Raw genomic sequence first — 8404 nt, forward strand, 5'->3', positions numbered from 1 at the left:
CTTTCAGAAGTTATTGATCACTTCTAGATCTTCACTGAGGGGTCTGTGTATAGAGAATTTCCCCCGGCACACGATGGCCTGTCAGCTGATTTCATTGTTTAGATATAATGGATAAATTTTTTTTGTAATGTATACAGGATCCTGTAGAAAACATCAATGACACAGACTCTAATGTCAACAATTGATAAATGGAACCTCTAAAAACTGCATGGCTTCTGGAAAGCAAAGGACACTGCCAATAGGACAAAATGGCAACCTAAATATTGGGAACATATCTTTACTAACTCTGCATCCAATAGAGAGCTAATGTCTAAAATATATAAAGAACTCAAGAAGTTAGACTTCAAAAACCAAATAACCCAATTTAAAAATGAGGTACAGAGCTAAACAAGAACTCTTACAATTGAAGTTTTCCTTCAGGTTCAGGGATTTAATTCATTGTCATCAGGCTGGGAAGCACTGCATCTCAAAGGAAGTCATCTTACTGTAGATGTACTTAAAAGTTCTACATTTAGATCAGCAGGCAGCAAGACTTGAGAGACACTGGACCAGAGTTGAGCGTTTGAAACCACAAATTGCACTTCTAGAAACACATTTCCTCTAATAAGGTCATATCTAATCCCCCAAGGCCACACCTCCTAATCTCTGTCAAATAATACCACTCTCAAATAACCAAGTGTTCACATCCATGACACTCTGGAACTATTGCTATTCAAATCACCACACATATCATATCATTCTACTTAATGTTATATTTGGTAATTATAGTACATACATACATAATATCATTTATTCAAATCTCATTAGTCCTAAAGTCTCCTGTATTATTGAAAGAGATAGGATTGTTTTGATGTAGAAAAATTAAATAAGACTGTATTCTTGAAATGTTATCTATGAGTGACAGAGAGTATTTACTACTAGTGATGGATCAAATAAATTTATCTTGGAAGCTAACAAGTGGCACATGATCAAGGTATCTTTAGGCCATCCTTGAAAAGAAATGCAAACTGTAACTGAGTTGGAAATTTAATGAGTAGGCAGGTAGGTTAGGGTATAGAGATTAACATCCATGTTAACAGTCACATCTCAATCTCTTGAGCAAAAAATTTAAAGAAACAAAAATGAGTACTCAGATCTTTTCCTTCTGTTCTTTTGCATTGCTTTAAAATTTTGCTCTGTATCAACAGAGCAAATACTTATTGAAAGGCTTTAAAAAAAAAAAAAAAAAAAACTCAGTGCTGCCCAAGTCAGTGATTAAAATTAAATGAAGCAAATGCAAAAAAAAAAAAAAAAGTCATTTTATTAAGCATTCTCTGGGTTTTCTTGGCTTCTTGGAATCCAAAACTGAGCCCTCAAGATGCCTCTCATATTTTTTTTATCACATTGTTCAGGGATTACTTTGTAACATAATGTGGGAAGACTGTAAGAGCCAGAGCCAGGGCACTTATATATATGAACTCACACAGAGGTAGTGACAGCACACACAAAATATGTGCAAATTAGAAAAAAAGTTTAGTGGGCACAAATTTCCTGCCTTAGCTGAAGCTCTTTTGGCAACTGATAGCTGCTTTGATATGAAGAGTCATATTTCTTTTAGGGTATGGTCTCCAGTAGGTGAACCATGCTCCAGTGGAAGGCCACATTCTGTAAAGTCTGAGCAAAACAAATGCTACTTGACAGATTTTAGGAGAACAAAAAGTACACAATTTTGAGTGAGTATGAAGAGGGAAGAGATGAGTAGGGTAGCCAATAGGATCAAAGCATAATATATGAAATTCTCAAAGAACTAACTAAAAGTTTTATATCAAAGTTTGTCTGTCTTTAACAGTATATCAAAGGAAGCAGTCTGCTATATACCTGAGTGGGAAACCACATGACAGTTTTTAAAAATCTCTAAAAAGTTTGGTTTGGTTTGGTTTGGTTTGGTTTGGTTTGGTTTGGTTTGGTTAGGCTTTGTTTTCAAAAGACAAGGCTTTGGATGAAGAACAGTGTCTTCTTCTTTCAAGGTTCATCTCATTGCACTCGTATCCTTTTGCTTGGCCTTAAGGTGGGAACATGTGTTGTTATTGTTACTGCATTCTGTATTATACTTTCTTTCTATCTTTAATTTAAAGAACGGATGTAATACGTTTTAAATGCCTTACACTCTTTACTGGATGTTTTTGATGCCGTAAGGGACCTACTTATAATAGGTAACATTGTTTATTTTATAAATTTTACACATGAATCTACATGTTTCTTTAGTACTGAGGTAGGGAAATATCTCTTCAGACATTTTCTATAGAGACTTTACAGGGTTTGTGTTCATTTTTAATATGTCTGACAGGTTGCCTGATAATTCATATTATTATTTTTACCTTCTTACAGATCGCTTGAAGTGTATTATTTTTGTTTGATAAGTAAAAGATAATTGTATCTTTGGAAAAAATTACATAGAGCACTGTGTACTGTAGCATCCTAGCTAGGTAATTTTCTCTTAGTTTACCCTCATGGACACCAAGTTGCATAGATTACTAACATGTGGATACATAGCAGAGTCGTCCAATCATCAGTTTTTGTAAGGTGTGGCTAGTGGTTAGAATGTATTTACAGGCTCATATGTTTGCATGTGTATTTCCTGAAGAGCTTCAGGAAGGTTTAAGAGGTGTCACCCTGTTGGAGTACATGTTTTCTTTATGGAATTTTGGTGTTATTGGGAAGGTGCTGTGAGGTTTCAATAGCCACTCTCTCTAACTGGGAAACAGAATGTAGCTATTGTTACTTCTCCAGCAAAATGTACCTAGCTGTGATAATACAAGATTAACCCTCTGAAACCATAAGCAAGCCCCCAATTAATTAATTTCTTTATAATAGTTTATATACTCAACATGTCTATTCATAGCAATATAACAGTGACCAAGACAATGTTATTCCAAAATCACCCTTTCTAAAGGTGGATTTTTTGCAGTGAGTCCTTAGTCTATATATGTTACTAAAGTGTTCCAAATATGTATACATTTTTCAGTCTAACTAACCCTCTAGTTAACTCAGCTTTGATAACATGAAGAAATAGAGTAGTCTCACTGCTCTTAGATTCTTGTCCCACAAGTCAGTTTTTATAACATTGATTCTTTTATAAGAACACAAATGATGTCAATACTTACACTGTATAACATCCATCCATGTCCATATGAAGGCAATCAGGTTAGACTCTTGGTCAAAGTAAATACAAGAGACTGCTTCAGAAAATGGCTTGGGCACAGCTTTTTATTTTTTTAATTCTCAACTAAAAGACTAAGACATACTCAAGAAAAGGAAGCCAAGAAGAAAAGAGAAAGCATTTGATGTCTGAGAAATAAAAATGGACATGAACAATCATTCAGTAAGCTCCAAGAGATTGAAATCTTGTCTTTCTTATAGTTTTAATTCACCAGATATGTTTGAAAATATGTTGCATATTTCTGACATCTGATTGTAGTGATCCAATAAGATCAAATGATGATGACATTACAGGCTTTGTTCTTGTCCCTGCTGTACTGGCTAAAGCTCAATTAGAGGTCTAGTTTTCAAGACACATGACTCGTTAGGATGCAATGATATTCTTCCTGTTCCCCTGTGACATCTGTATATTTCTATGACCATTGCCCTTTTTTATATTACTAATAATATTTTGAGAAATCTCATATATATATATATATATATGAATATATATATGAATATTCATATATATATGAATATATATGAGATTATATATATATATGAATATTCATATATATATGAATATATATGAGATTTCTCTAAATAAATAAAATACTCTAATGTTCATTAAACCATTCATATACATAATGTAGTTTCTACTTCATTATTTTCAAAAGCCTATATTACCTGTTTTGTAATTAAACATAAGAAATAGAAACCAAATATCTGTGTAAAAAGGAGAATTTAACATTAATGGCACTAAGAAATATTTATTCTTAATTTGTCCTATTTCCATTTTTCTATAATTCTTGAGAAATTTAGCTTAATATAATGTATATCATTCTAAAAATATATATCTTTCTCATATCTTTAGATAAGATAGCTATATAGAATATAGATGTTACTAACATATTTGATAATAATTTATACAATATGGGTACATACTTACTAAGCCACATTGCTCTTTTTACATAAGAAGACATTAATATGCTGAGACCGTTTAACAATAGTCATCTAGAAATTTCTGGATCTTGTGTTAATACAATGTTCATATGCATGATAAAGAGTTGTTGGATTGACATGGTGTAGTAGGCGAACCTTAGGATGAATAAATGTATCAGTCTCAATTCTGGAGAAAAAGTGCATTTTTCAGCTTAGATATTTGGAAAGCATCTTTAGTTTTATGAAAAGGTGCCAACTTTTCTGAATTTTACTCCAAGCTCTCAAGCTACAGTTTTAAAATCTTTTTTCCTGACATTTGTCACTTTATAAATATATATTATGTGTACAATTTCTGGAGTGAAGTAGGCTAGCAGGAAGATTTTATGTGTTCTGTATCCATGGCCTATCCTAAAATATCAAAAAGACTTTTTTCCCCATGTAAACTGTTTTAGGAACTAAAATTCTTATTCAGGATAAAATGCCTCTGGCTCTAAGTTTTTCTAAATTTAGACTTAGGAGTTTTCAACACACTGTCTTCATTACTTGGAAAACTATAGTGTATTCATTGTCACATTCTGTCACTCTTTACTCCATTTTACCTTTTAGAAACTGAGTCTATTTCCATTGACAAAGGCAAGTTCACATCTAATGTGAATAGGAATATAGGGTGCTTTCTGGTTTTATGGGAATAAGAAACTGTATTATTAAAACCTTTCTGTTCTTACAATGACATAACTGGAACAATAAATGTATGAAGATGATTGGCTTGGTTTTGATCATGTTCTCACAGGCTCCACTCTCTAACCAATCTCCCTAACTACTGGGAACACACAATAAGGCAGCGTATAATAGTAATGGGAACATTGCAGTGCCTGCTGAACTCCTGTGTGGTGGCATGAGCTGTAAGATAAAGAAAGGCAATACCCTGGTCTTAATATGGCTTCAAGATATGGTCTGGATTTATCATTTGTATTAATAGTTCAAAGTTACAGATTTCCAGATATAGAATCATATATCCGTTCTCATAGAAACTGGGTATTCATTGGGTTGACCAATGAGAAATCAACAAGCTCACAAGTGGATGTTTTCAAGGCTGCTGAATATTAGATATCCAATTTGTTTTCTTTCAAATATTTTTCTTCAGGATCTGAAAACTGAATTAGTCTGAGAGATTGTAAACATGACCCTTTCTAATAGAATTACTTGACTTCAGGTTCTAGCAGGATTATTTGGAGGATAAAAAGAATGATGCTCTTCTAGCGACTCTTGTGGAAATCTTAACCACCATAAAGTGGACCAGAACTGTCTATAAGTCTAATTTCAAGGGATCCAATATCTTCTTATGTCCTAATCTAGTACCCATATATACATTATATACATATACATGTGTATATATATATATATATATATATATATATATATATATATATATAAATACATGTGCACACATACATATGTGTGTGAGTGTGTGTGTGTGTGTGTGTGTGTGTGTGTGTGTGTATGTGTGTGTAAGTGTATGGTCAACATAATGTGTCTAATTTACTAATAGAATTTTGGAAGAAGTATGTTGGGCAGAAATTAGCTCTCAGTCTCAGAACTAGAAAGTATGAATGATGAGAAGGGCAATCCTCACTCAATCATTACTTCATTGAAGGTAAAGGAGGGATAGGTATCTCTTTAGGGTAAGGGAATGGAAAAGATATGATAAGGAACTATGGAGTAGAGGTATTTGTTTAAAATAGGAAAAACCAAGATTTACACTGGGAAGAGTATCTGTGATGTGCCTTGCCTGTGCTATCTTGGACAAGGTCCTAGTAATAGGACAAAACCAGCACTGACTGGCTCATACTTCTCCTTTCCTATGAATATTACACTACTCAGATGAATAGTTTATTCAGGCACAGAAACTTGAATAGTTCTGGAATGATTAACAAGTATCATTCAATGACAAACAACAACAAAAACAAACACAAATGTACAATTATTCACCATTTTGATCATGTGCCATAATATCAGTCAAAATCTCCTATTTAAAAAGGTAATAGTCATCAAGAGGTAATCAAAAAATACAGAAGCAGGATTCTAGCTCATGGATCACAACTTTTGAAATTGTATGACATGCAAAACTGATTCCTTCCTGTGCCACAAAATTATATGGAATGTGTACAATGAAAGTTTGCACCTGTAATTATCACACATAGTTTTGAAAATAATTATTATTTAGCAGACTATATTAGAAGTTGAATGTTTTCAAATATATATATACATACATATATATATGTGTGTGTGTGTATATAAACTCTATTTAACTATGTCATGAAAAATTGGGATACATTTTTTATACTTTCAAACCACAAATAGAAGAATGTTTTCATTTTTTTTTCTCTGCCCCAGGAATTGAGACAACAGACTGAATTTACAAAGGTGAGCAAAGTAGGCATAGATTTTTGGGGGAATCGCGGTCTAAGAAAGTGGAGTAATATCAAAATGGAGTTATGAATATAGTTAAGTATTGTACATAATGTGAAAGACATCACAATGAATCACACTTCATTTCAATTATTTCCTGAAACCTTCTAGTACAAAATGATCAATGTTAACACATTCATTGTGAAGTAGTAAATATACCTCACATAAAGTCACTAACTATCTGCTAGGAGGCAGGATAAAGCTGGCATTGATTCATAGTCCTCCTGGATCTTTTCAAATAATGGAGAACTTTGAGGTTATATCTGGCTTCCTCAGCATGCAAAGTACAGGATGTGTTCTAAGGACAATAAATGATTAAGCCTACCTCCCTAAACTGAGTTCAGAGACACACTGAGAAGAGACTAGGAGTAATTTATAACTTGTTCTGTACTGCATAGCTGTGAAAAAAAGGTTTGGAAATAAAGTAAGAGAGTCAAGAAAAATATGTGAACAAATAAGAGCAGTAATGTGTATTTCTTTTCAAATTTTTAATTATTAGCAGGAAAGTAGGATGAATTTTACACAAATGATTATCCTTTTATTGTTGACTAAGTAAATAATGTTAAGAGTGGAAATGAGAACATATTTCAAAAAAGAAAAAATAAGAAACAGAAGAAAACGTTTTTCTGACCAGGAAGTATGTGAATATAATTCATGTTGGATTTCATTTATATTTTGTTAACTTTGCATTTATTATATCTTATGTTAAAATATACAAAAAAGATTTAAATATACTTTAAATAAAATGTTTTAGAAGATTCTTTTTGTTTACATTAGTATAAGCCACTCATTTTTCCAAGTCATTCAACTTCACTGTGATTTTCTAATTAAAATCTTTGTAGTTTTAGAAAAAGCTCCATTTATATAATAGATATAATGCTTAAATTTGAAACTCAATTATTAAAGGTCATGGGAAAAATAATAGAGTGCATAAAATCAACTATATAACCAATATAATGCCTGTATTCCAGCCGATTTGTGTGGGGTGGGGAGAGTTTAATCTCAGTCAATGTGTGAGTTTTCTTTCCATCTCCATGCAGTGCAAATATCACAGGGCTCAAGCATAAAATGTGAATGAAAACACAATAATAACAATCTTGAGGCAGACACGACCTTTGCTGAAAACCCCAATGGTCACCTTTAAGGTTGTTGATGAATTTCAGCTCTCTGTTCCATGGCATGCTTTCCCTTTTACCTTCAAGAGAATTTGCTACAACCCCTTTCCTCAGCTTTATTAATCAACATTCAAGATAATTTAATCTTCAGATTATTGTGCATGTTCTGTTTGCATTTTCTCTGATAGGAAGACATAAATGTGAAATTCTTTCTCTTCCCTCAAAAGAGTTAGCTTGTGATCGTTCATAGATACCAGCAGTTAATTGAGACAGTTTTATCCACTTTGTTTTGAAGTTTTCCTTGAGAAGAAAGACATGGTTGGGGAGCTCACAAACACAATTTAAATCAATATCTAAACAAATTATTCTGCCACAACTGAAAGGCATGGTATCATGTGGAGATAATCAAATACATTTAGCAATGCAAGTATGCCTTGGTGGATACCTGATATTTGTCAAGAAAAATAAATTCCTTCAAACTTGAGAGATTAGATCTATTAAAAACAAATACAAGCGTGGCTGGAATACATTATGGAGCAGTGTTTACTTGTTAACTGTAAAATCTTTTGGTAGAAATTGTAATACCATGTCTTACTGTTATAAAACACTAGAAACTTTATGCGATAAAATCTATACATTATACATTTCATTACATAACAAAATGTAAATAGGTGAATTTTAATGATGATTAAGTTTATCTG

The sequence above is a fragment of the Arvicanthis niloticus genome, unplaced genomic scaffold, assembly GCF_011762505.2.
Source record: "Arvicanthis niloticus isolate mArvNil1 unplaced genomic scaffold, mArvNil1.pat.X pat_scaffold_128_arrow_ctg1, whole genome shotgun sequence".
Classification (NCBI taxonomy): Eukaryota; Metazoa; Chordata; class Mammalia; order Rodentia; family Muridae; genus Arvicanthis; species Arvicanthis niloticus.